The sequence below is a fragment of the Theropithecus gelada genome, chromosome 4 (assembly GCF_003255815.1).
Source record: "Theropithecus gelada isolate Dixy chromosome 4, Tgel_1.0, whole genome shotgun sequence".
In the NCBI taxonomy this organism is placed as follows: Eukaryota; Metazoa; Chordata; class Mammalia; order Primates; family Cercopithecidae; genus Theropithecus; species Theropithecus gelada.
Window position 1 is genome coordinate 67,747,775 of NC_037671.1, and position 12,427 is coordinate 67,760,201.

General features: G+C 35.8%; 1 protein-coding gene across 2 annotated transcripts in view; it reads left to right on the top strand.

Moving 5' to 3' along the window:
• Positions 1 to 12,427, top strand: part of ADGRB3 (adhesion G protein-coupled receptor B3) — a 756,359-nt gene that overhangs the window by 43,312 nt on the left and 700,620 nt on the right. The window lies entirely within an intron of this gene.

Here is a 12,427-nt window from a genome sequence, read left to right on the forward strand (position 1 = left end):
TTTCTTTTCTTTTCTTTTCTTTTCTTTTCTTTTCTTTTCTTTTCTTTCTCTTTCCAGGTCTCACTCTGTTGTTCAGGCTGTAATACAGTGGCATGATTTCAGCTCACTGCACCCTCTGCCTCCTAGGTTCAAGGGATTCTTTCACCTCAGCCTCCTGAGTAGCTGGGATGACAGGCCCGCACCAACACACTGGAAGAATTTTTGTATTTTTTGTCAGAGAGGGAGTTTCACCATGTTGGTCAGGCTGGCCTCAAACCCCTGATCTCATGATCCAACACACTGGGCTAATTTTTGTAATTTTTTTAGAGAGGGGGTTTCACCATGTTGGCCAGGCTTGTCTCGAACTTCTGACCTCAACTGATCTACCGGCGAAAGTAAGGAATTTTTAAAGGATTTCAAGTAATAATCAAGTGGGTGCTACATAAAAAAGACACATCCAATTTTTCTTCATTTACTTTATTCATGATTTATTTTTAATTTGATGAGATATCACCCTGAAAAAATAGCTATCTTGATAATCCATTCGTTAATAAAACATTAGAAAGTGCCACATTTCTTTAGATTATGCTAAGTCAAAAGACAGGCCAAAGTATCTGTGCTCTCTAATGATCTTTGGTCTTTATTTTCTTCACCAACTTAAAATACACTTTCAGGGCTCGAGTGCCGTGGCTTATGCTTGTAATCCAGCTCTTTGGGAGGCCAAGGCAGGCTGATTATTTAAGGCCAGGAGTTTGAGACCAGCCTGGCCAACATGGTGAAACCCCATCTCTACTAAAAATACGAAACTTAGCTGGGCGTGCTAATTTTGGTGTGCATCTGTAGTCCCAGCTACTCGGGAGTCTGGAGGCAGGAGAATCTTTTGAACCCGTGAGGTGCAGTTTGCAGTGAGCCGAGATCACGCCACTGTAGTACAGCCTGGGTGACAGAGCGAGACTCTGTCTGAAATAAATAAATGGATAAAGCACTATGCCAGCATTTCCATAAGACAACATGTGCCCATGGCCTGCAGCATCTGCAGCCTTATCCATCAGTATTAATGAATCCTTCCATTTAAAACCTCGGTCTATACTGACCACAGGGGCTTTGATAAAAACAGGAAGGTCAACATTATTTTCAAGTGAGAAAAAGTAAACAACAATCAACTTGAGGAGGCATAGCCTTCTCCGTTTATCACAAGTCCCACCCCTCCCAGTAAGTATGATGCGTAGACATTGTCTACCCCTGCAGCCCCTATAAACTGTTGAGATTGTGATCCTTGCTTTAGAACATATGAAAGACAGTTGGATATAATGAAAACCTGTGAGGGGTAAAAGCTGACTTCATTCAGAATATGAGTGTAATCGAAGTTTGGGTGAAGTAAATGATCTGAAATTGAGGAATATATCCAGGTTTAGATCATTTAAAGAATTCCTACCTTTGGATCTAACAGCCAGTTTTGCATCTATTTTTTTGTGTGTGAATTGCTCATATTCATTTAATTTCACTTGATTTTTGTTACATAAGATTGATAGTATTGTTATAAAAATAATAACACTGCATTGATTCCAGGAGTCAGTGAAACTCTTGAATGTAATAATTAAAATAATAATGGTAATAGTAGTAATAACAATATCAGAGAAACATTATAATGCTAATAAAACATTTCAGAAAGATATTATTTCAAGTTGTCCAATGACTTACCTGACATGTTTTAAAGTTATGCACACAAATACAAATGGTGGCTTTTTGTAATTCCACTTAAAACATTTCTTATCTCATTTTACTGAGTTGTTCTGATTTTTACATTCTATATTATTTCTCTTTCAGATATCTATCCTAGAATTCTCTAATTTCTAAATTATATGTCATTTGCTAAAATTAAATATTTGTTAGATTGATATAAAATATTCAAGTCTAGACAAAAAAAAAAAAACAAACACCAAAATCAAGTGTGCACTAGTTTGGGTAATGTTTGCTGCTGTAATAAACCCCAAACTGAACACAGTAGAACTTTATTTCTTGCTCATGTAAAGTTCAATGAATGTGCTCCTGCTTTGTGGGTGGCTTTTCTTCATTGGGTGATGCAAGGATTCAGATTTCTTCCTTGTGGATCTGCACCCTTAAGGCACATAGGGTCTCTTGAATTCAAGTAGAGAAAGGGGAACGCTTGTACAGAAGGCACACTGGCTCATTTTAGAATGGAAGAGCCACTTCTGTTCACAATTTCATTGGCAAAAGTAGTCACATGGACACACCTAGACACAAAGAGTGTTGGTAAATAAAGTCCCTGGCTACGTAGCTGCTTTTCAGGAAAATGAAAGGAGAAGCACAAATGTTAGTAAGCAACATGCCATCCGCCACAGGCAGTCCTATCTGCCAGCATTAATGAATCCTTCCATTTGAAACCTCAGTCTATATGAGGTTTAGACTGAGGTGGCTTATGAAAAATAAGTGGCTTTAATAATCAGGGAGGCCATCGTTATTTTTAATACAGAAACAAGTAAACCAAAATACACTTTAGTGATATGTTCAATAGAAAAGCATCATTTAAATTAATGTAGTATATTTTTCCTATAGAGAAATAATTGAGAACAGTAAACACAAAAAAATAGTCAAATAACAAAAAATGCTTTTCATAGGTTGCTATGGTCTGAATGTATCCTCTTAACATTCACATGTTGAAGTCCTAATCCCAGTGGGGTGGTATTAGGAGGTAGTGCCTTCGAGAAGTGATTAGATCATGACAGTGGGATTAGTGCCCTTACAAAAGAGGACTGAGAGAGACTCCCTGCCCCTTTCACTATGTGAGGACATAGTTAGAAGGTATTGTCTATGAACCAGAAAGTTGGTTCTTGCCAAACAAAGGATATACCTAGAAGTTGGATTTCTAACCTGCAGAACTGTGAGACATAAATTTCTGTCATGAATAAACAACCCAGTGTGTGCTATTTGTTATGGTAGCCTTGACGGACTAAGACACAAGTATACTGTTGTCAGGTAAGTGTAGGAGGAGGAAAGAAGAATGCAACTAGAAGGAAAAAACAATAAATTAAGGAGCAGAAAAAAAAGAAGAAAGCAGAAAAGATAGAAGCAGTAAAAATAGATCTGTACAAAGTAAGCAGCAGGGCAAAAGAGGGGAGAAAGAGACCAGTAGTGCACAGGGTAGAGAGAGGCAGGTTTTGAAGTGCGTGCTGAAAGGTAGGCCCAGCTATGCACTTTGGTAATGGCCTTTAGAGCATTTTGGACTCTTCATCTATTTGAACTGTGGTAGAGCTGGTTAACCTTGCTGAGAGCTCTTCAACCCCTTTAATCCTAAAGTCTTTGAGGCTCCACTCTGAATGGAATAACTAGAGCAACCCAACAGGATAGAATTTAATTTCTAAACCCGGGTATTGGCAACCAGAAGAGCTGCATGATATCAGTGGCAATTGGTCTTATAGTTAGTTCATTTTTCCTTTGAGGCATATGTTCAGATAAATAGGTAAATCATACACATGTATATAAAATAGGTAAATAATACGTATGTATTAAGACCTCTATTGGACTTGGAAATTACATTAGTTTTAGAGCAGTATTAAACAAATACCCAAAAATCTGTCATAAATGTACTTAACTAACTAGCTTTTAAAGAAAAAACTGGATTGTGTTCCTCCATGTCTTAGTCTATTTTGTGTTGTTATAAAGGAATACCGGAGGTTGAGTAATTTATAAAGAAAATAAATATATTTGGCTCACAGTCTGCAAACTGTACAAGAAACATGATATAAGTATCTCCTTTTGGTAAGGGCCTCAGGAAGCTTTCATTCATGGAGGAAGCCTAAGGGGAATAGGCAGAAAGAAGAGGACAAGGGAGAGTGAGCAAAGTGGTGTGTCAGCCTTTTTGAATAACCAGCTCTAACTAATAGAGCTAGAATGCACTCATTATGGTGGGGAGGACACGAAGCCATTCATGAAAAATCTGCCCTCACAACCCAAATACCTCGCACTAGACTGCACCTTCAACATCATTGGGGATCAAATTTCAAAATAGGTTTTTGAGGGGACAAATATCCAAACTATATCATGCCACTTTTATTTTATTTTATTTTATTTTATTTTATTTTATTTTATTTTATTTTATTTTATTTTATTTTATGAGACAGCCTCTCCCTTTGTTTCCCAAGTTGGGCTCAAGTGATTCTCCCATCTCAGCCCCCATGCAGCTAGGACTACAGGCATGCACCACCACATCTGGCCAATCTTTCTAATTTTTGTAGAGATGGGGTCTCGCTATGTTGCTCAGTCTGGTCTCAAACTTCCGGCCTCAAGAAGTCCTTTCACCGTGACTTCCCAAAGTGCTGAGATTACAGGAGTTAGTCACCACGCCTGGCTCCATCATGCCACTTTTAACTAAAAGGCACTTTTTTCTCAATATTTATATTGTCTTTCTTTTCAAACTACTAATCCAAGATTAGATAATTTCTATAGAACTAGACTTAGACAAGTCTCTACACAAGCAAATCATAACAGCATCAAAAAAAAAAAAAAGGCTATAATAGAACTAGGCACTAGGTTAGTGTACTTTAGAATTTATTTTCATTTAATCCAACAGAGATTCAATAGCTGTCCGTTCCAAATTTGATATCCATAGTATATTTTAAACTTACCCTAGGAACCTGTGTGTTTTACTCTGGTATGACAGCTGGATTAAAGTGTTGGCCCTAGTTGAGTAGGGAATGGGCACGAGTACTATAAGTAAAGAGCAATGTGAGACAGGCAGGTCAAATAATAGGAAGTTACTGGGTGATTTAGCCAGGCAAGGGAGGATCCACTGTCAAGGTTGACCATGAATCCAAGGATCCAATGAAGAAATCACTGGCCGCTGCAGTTGCAGATGAGTGTCTTCCCACTCTACACTTACAGGTGAATCTTTCTTTCCAGAACCCACTATGGGTCAAATATACCCTCACTGAATTTTAACTATATTTTACAAGAATCAGGTAGTATTTCAAACAATTTGAAAATAAAGTATTATTTCAAGTGTACAACTAACCCAGTCTGTTTTCACTTGAAGTAATTTTATCTTATTTTGTTTTACCTCCAAATAGAGAATACCCTATTGGAAGATAAAAACTGTTGTATAAATATAAAGCAAGATAACAATCAGGGTAGCCTGAAGGTTGACATCGAACCAAAGAAAATAAATTCAGAAGAACACATTACTATAATATTTTTATTTAATTTGATAACTTTCAGTCATATAATGCACTGCACAAGTTAATTTGCAAGAAAAAAATAATGTAGAAACTCATATCTTACCATATACCAAATTTTCAGAAATATTATTAATTAGAAAAAATAAAAAATTATAATTCTTAATGAAATTTATCAGACTATCATCTGCTGTTCGCAGCAATAGCACTATTTATCATGAAAGTCAAAGGAAGGGACCATAATGAAATAACTGTATTTGACTCCACACAATTAAAAATTTTGTATAACAAACACCACAAATAAAATGACAGAGAACACATAAGGAGCTGATGCAATGTTTTCTTTTTCTTTTCTTTTTTCTTCTTTTTTTTGAGATGGAGTTTCCCTCTTGTCGCCCAGACTGGAGTGTGGTGGCACAATCTCAGCTCACTGCAACCTCCGCCTCCCGGGTTCAAGTGATCCTCCTGCCTCAGCCTCCCAAGTAGCTGGGATTACAGGCACCTACCACCAAGCCTGGTTAATTTTTGTATTCTTAGTAGAGACAAGGTTTTGCCATTTACCGTGTTGGCAAGGCTGGTCTTGAACTCCTGACTTCAGGTGACCCAACCACCTTGGCCTCCCAAAGTGCTGGGATTACAGGCATGAACCACCGCGCCTGGCCAATTCAGTGTTTTCTAAAAAAATAAATATTTTTAAATAAAAATAGTTGATGTTGGTTAGATTAATATACACATTTCTGGAAACGTAAAGCTAGGTACATGTACTTATACATTTTAAAAGAAATTGATTCATAATTCTGAGTTCTAGAATTTATTAAGCAAATGTAATCTGAGATATTAATAAAGATTTACATGGTGCTAGTATTTATAATACCCTATTCTAGAAACTAAGTACCCAAACTTCAGGCAATAATTAAATTATGATATCATAAGATAAGATGATATAGCCATAAAACAAAAATATTTTCAAAAATTTTGTTGACTTGGAAAATGTTTGCATCGTTATTATTAAATTTTTAAAAGTTGACTTACAAAAATTAAATATACTAAAAGCAACTAGTGCAGTGATTGTTTTAGACAATGGAGTTATGAGTAATATTTTCCCTTTACATGTTTTCTATTTAATTTTTCTACATTATGTATTGCTTTATATTAAGGAAATGTTTATATTCAGAATATTTGATGGGCCACTAGAATCAAAATGAATTTTGTGGCCTATGAACTGAGATTGTGTCAATATTGCAAGATCTTTGGCTTCCATTTTTTCTGAGATGTGGGACTAATGCAAGATTGTGAGCAGAGAAGTGATGTCTGAATTAAGTTTACAAATACCTGCTAATGGTTTCCTTCATTATACCTGTAAGGCAGTGTCCCTCTGTCTTTGCGAATGCCTCATATAGGGCATAGCAAATGCAGTGGCCTGCTTGGGCCAAGCAGATACTTAAGTGGATAAAGAGTGCCAGATATAAGTTCATAGACTACCTACACTATGTGACTGGTAGGAACACCAATAAACTATCTGAAGAGGGCATCTGCTTCTCAGCTCCTGATGACTTCTGTCATTTAGAAATGTGGGCAAGTATTTCCTGACCTGATACGTTATTAAGAAAAACTGGAAATATAGATTTTTTATTAATTTTAAATTTTCTGAAATATGTGGCAACAGACACGGAATAAATCTAGCTTGGACTGTTAGTCTGCAATCTTTGTCTTGTTATCAGTCATAGTGTCCTAGAATTTGTAATGTTCCTGTATAGTCTTGATAGCTCTCATGTCTGTCCTCCGGTTGTCCCTGTCACTCTGGATTTAATCTACTTGGTTTATCTACCTTTTCTGTCTTACTTATTGATCTGAATCTTATTTATTTTTTTTCCTGAGTCTACACAGTGCCTTTCCTAGCCATTTACTTCTTAGTTTTCATTCTATTGCATTGTTGCAGTTTAAACTATACTTTTTTAAAAGCTCAATTTCCATCTTTTTATAATAATCTTGCTAACTCAGAGGCAAACAAGGTATAAAAGATGTATTTTTTAGGCAACATTTAAAAAATACAGAATATGATCATTTCTTGAGATTTAATCTTGCATTTTATAATGGGGTCATTGAAATCTGAATTGACATGTCTGGCCTACTTTTAATTAGGCCCTCTTTTAATATAATCCTTATTAAGAGGAACTTGATTTCCACTGGGAGAAAAATGAGAGCAATGTGGTATAAATTGAGCTATGAGAGATTCTAATGTTAACGTAGGGAAAATTTTCCAGAGACATTTTGAGGATGTGTTTATGATATACTAGCTATATATAAATAGATTGCTTTTTAAAATAGAACTGGAGCCATATGTCATAAATTCATCTAATTTAATTTATAAATTATTATTAGTGAGTCAAATCACCATATATTCCTGAAATCAAATAATATTTGGACTTGGTTCCTGAGTATGATAAGAGCATGGGGTAACATGATGGACAAACTCGTTGGGTAAAATACTCAAAGAAAAAGGACAGCATGCTTTATTTTCTTATTTTCTCAACCCTAAATATTGGTACCATTTGCCTTCAGGGAAAGACTCAACAGACCCTGGGCAACTGAGACTAAAAGTTCTTGACATATTTAAACATTGAATATCTCTAATGGAAAACTGAATTTGCATTTCTGTGAAACTCATTGATTAGATGTACCATACACAGACAGAGGTAGAGTTTCCAATCAACTTATTCATGCTTTACTCCTAAATAAGTTAAGGGATACCCATAAAATTAAGAATTTAAATAAAAGATGTAAAAACAACCCTAAAAATGAAGACTTTCAGCGTGCCAAAGATAAAGTCAAAGAAGTTATAAATTATTGTCCTGAATTAAATGTAACTATATATTGTATCTCTGAAACAAAAAGTAAATTATATATTTTTAAAACTCAGAGAACAAGAAAGAACTTTGAGAAATTAAAAATATGAGAGCCAAAATAAAAGTTCATTATATGAGGTGGAAATAGAAAATTTGAAGTAATGGAACATAGAAAAAGTAGAAAGACAGACAATGGAGAAGGAAAGAACCAGAAATTAAAGTTCTTTAATATAAGGCAAATTCTGTGTTATTGTGCTGAGTCAAACTTGAGAAAGTTATTGGCTTTTATGTAGCAGATATGAGAGAACCACACAAGTCTGTGGAAAAAAGGGAACTACAAAATAAAAATATAAATATGTACTTTATTTCTCAACACAAGTTTCCTAAAGTGTAAGACGCTTTTGTTAGTGATGATACCAGCCCTTTTGTATTTGATGATACCAGACACTTTTGTAAGTGATGATACCAGTCCATTCCTACAGAACTGAGTGTTCTGGGGACTTAACCATGTCAATATAATCTTTTTACATTATTAACTGAAGAAAATATGTGCCCTTTAAAGGCTTTCTTAAGATTAGGAAACAAAAAGAAGTCAGAAGGAGCCAAAGAAGGATTGTAAGGTGGATACCTAAAGATTTCCCATCAAACTCTTGCAAAATTGCCCTTATTTGATGAGCGTAATGAGCAGAAGCATTGTTGCGTGGAGGAGTCTCTGGTGAAGCTTTCCTGGATATTTTTCTGCTAAAGCTTTGGCTAACTTTCTCAGAACACTTTCATAATAAACAGATGCGATTTTTCTTTGGCCCTCTAAAAAGTCAACAACAGAATGCCTTGACCATCCTTAGAAACTGTCACCATGACCTTTGCTCTTGACTGATCCATTTTTACTTTGACTGGATCAGTTCTACCTCTTGGTGGCCATTGCTTTGATTGTGCTTTGTCTTCAGGATCATACTGGTAAAATCATGTTTATCTCCTGTTACAATTTTTTTTTTTTTTTTTTGCAAAGAAGTTTTTTTTTTGCAAACAAGATCCTGATCCTACTTGTTTAAAATTTCCATTTAAAGCTCTGCTCTTTGCCATAGCTGATCTGGCCACAGTGGTTTTAGCACAAATCAGTGGAGTTTTCTCAACTTTACTTTCTCAGTCAGAATTGGGTAAGCTGAACCAACTGAGATATCTAAGATACTGGCTGTTGTTGGTGCTGTCAGTTGTCAGTCTTTCTCATTTAGGGCATGAACAAGATTAATTTTTCCTCTGTGGTTGGCTTCATTTTGAACATCACATCATCTCCCTTCTTAAAATAAGTCATTTGTTTGTAAGCTGCTGATTTCTTTGGGATATTGTCAACATTAACTTTTCATAAGGCATCAATGATTTCAGTTAATATATTGTCTCATTAAAAAGATTCTAGTTCTCCAGAAGGTATAACCTGCCAATCTAAAAAGCTATTATATGAGTTTAAAAGTGATTTTTAAAAATATACTTTTTGAAAAATGTGCATTCAGTGACTTTAAGTAGTTTTGGGATATATATATTTCTATTTACAAACACATTTTGCCATATGGATATGGACATTCTTTCTATATATGTATCATACATAAATATATACATTTATGATATATATCATATATTTTTTCTCATATATAGAGAGAAAATATCTATATACATGTGGCAGAATTTCTAACAAAGCCTAAATATATTTTAAAGTTCCTAAATATCAGGTTTTCCATTATTAGTGTCATGAAGAGAGACATTTCAATTTCATATCACATATTTTTCTTTTGAAAGTTTTGTACGTATAAATATACACACATGCTCATATTTTATATACATGATCTCAAAAAGTTCATAGAAAATATATATTATGAAAAAACTATGCATAGATTTTAAATGTTTTTGCACCAAAATAAGCTTATACTAATTTATTATAACATGCCTGAACAGGATCTGGTCTGAGGCACTAAGAAGGCTAAGGTATCAGTTTTCAGGTATCTGAGATGCATATTTTGCCATGTATGTTTGTGTATAAATTTTGGAAATGAGCTAGGTATCTTCTTTTCAAAGAAAAAAAAATGTGTGGCCATGCTTGTTTCTATCGCCTTACATGAATTAAGCACATAATTAGCCAGCATTCATTCACTGATTCATGAATAATCAACAAACACTTACTGTGTATTTATTATGTGCCATTCACTATGAACATCACGTTTCAGAGAAAAAAAAGTGGAATATGTAACTCACACAGATAAATGTACAACTAACAATTCTGATAAGATCTGTGAGGGAAAAAAAGAAAGTTCTATGAGAATGAACATGTACTTTAATATACTTTGTTTTCATGTGTAAAATACCCGCAAGTTCCCAAGATTATTTTTTCCCCAATGTTAGTATGTATAAAATGAGTTTTCTGAGGTACATTAGTCACTGAGGTACACTAGGTTTTAGTATAAAAACAATATAATTTTTCACCATTCCTGCCAAACACATTCAGAAAGAGAGAAATACAATGTTATCTCTATTTGGCCCTTGAGGAAATTGAGTCAAAAGGAGATTGAGTAACTTGTCCAAAAAAATTAAGTCATGGAAGCTGGAGCTCTTTACATCCAGGCACTATTTATAAGACCAAGTTGTCATGGTTGGTTTAAGATGGAGAAAACCTAAGAAACACAATGCCAACCCCATCATTCTACAGATAATAAAATTCAGGTCAAGTGTCTTGTCCACTGCCACAAAAGTGCTGAAGCTTAATTAAAATGCAGGTGACTTGGTTCTGAGTACCCTGTTCTTTTCACTCTGACATATGCCATGATCAATACATTTAACATTAGTTTGAGTCTAATGTTTAAATATTTTATTTTCTCTTTTAATTTAAATATTCTATATTCTTAGATATTATAATTTCCCCTCCACCAACCTAAACTTAGTTGAGTTGAATACTTGATATTTGCCCAAACATTAGGCATCTAGAAAAGAGTCTACAAAACCCAAATATAAAGAATCCAAAACTCACCTTCACCACAACTGGATCTCAAATTACCCAAGGCCGTTGTTTAGCCACCCAATAGGAGGGGAGAATGTAATAGGGATAACGTCGTCTTGGAAAGAGACAATGGTCTTTATTAATTATAACTGAAATATCTCATTTATGTAAATTTTACAAAAATGAATTATCTTGTAAACATATTATTAGGTCCCCTCCCAGTGCCTTAGAAGTCCTCTGCAAGAGAAATGTCCTAAGCTTAAGCTTTGTTAACTTCACAGGAAATGAACCTCTTGTTTCTGAAAGCTTAGAATCAAATTTAGAACCCACCTTTAACAACAGACCACAGGACTTGATTGGAATGTATTTCTGAAGTCTAACATTTTCTCTGGCATTATTTAATCCTTTCATTAATGATTCCACATTGTCCTAATCATTTCTTATTTTACTCTGTCAGATTATGTATTTCTTCCAAAAATGCCTTGTATTGGAGTTCCACCAAGACACAGATGACACCCTCCAAGGGTTTACCTGAGGAAACCCTTAGAGGGTGCCTTAACTCTGACCATACCTCTGTAAATAGCCCTTTAAGGATAAGGACTTTTTTTTTTTGTTTTTTTTTTTTTTTTTTTTTTTTTTTGAGACGGAGTCTCGCTCTGTCGCCCAGGCTGGAGTGCAGTGGCCGGATCTCAGCTCACTGCAAGCTCCGCCTCCCGGGTTCACGCCATTCTCCGGCCTCAGCCTCCCGAGTAGCTGGGACTACAGGCGCCCGCCACCTCGCCCGGCTAGTTTTTTTTGTATTTCTTAATAGAGACGGGGTTTCACCCTGTTAGCCAGGATGGTCTCGATCTCCTGACCTCGTGATCCGCCCGTCTCGGCCTCCCAAAGTGCTGGGATTACAGGCTTGAGCCACCGCGCCCGGCCAGGATAAGGACCTTTTACAGAGGTATGGTCAGAGTTAAGGGTGAAGTGCCCAAGGAAAAGCAACAGTGGGAAGGTGTCAGCTACCCAATGCCTGAAGAAGCAAGTGGAGAAAGCGGTGGTATCTGAGCTTGAAGAGAGCTCAGGATCCTAAAGGGCAGGGTTGGAGGAGGGTAGGTGTCATTAGAGTCAAGGCACTGAGGCAGGCAGGTAGAGGGCTAAGAACTCCCTCAGGCCCCACCACTTCAAATTCCTGTTGGTGCCTCCTGACTCTGGTTGCTACTAATATGAGCTAGGGGCCGAGGAACTTTAGATGTTGCAGTTCATAGGGTACAAAGCAGAGCAGAGAATGGCAGACCACAAACATAGTGGGGGGAACAAACCCAGAATAACTGGCTCAGGCCTGAATACCCTTAAAATAAGGTCTAGAATAATGTAGATTACTATTTAAATACCTGGGTACAGGTTTATATGAATATTTAAAATTATGAGAATATCTTTACCAG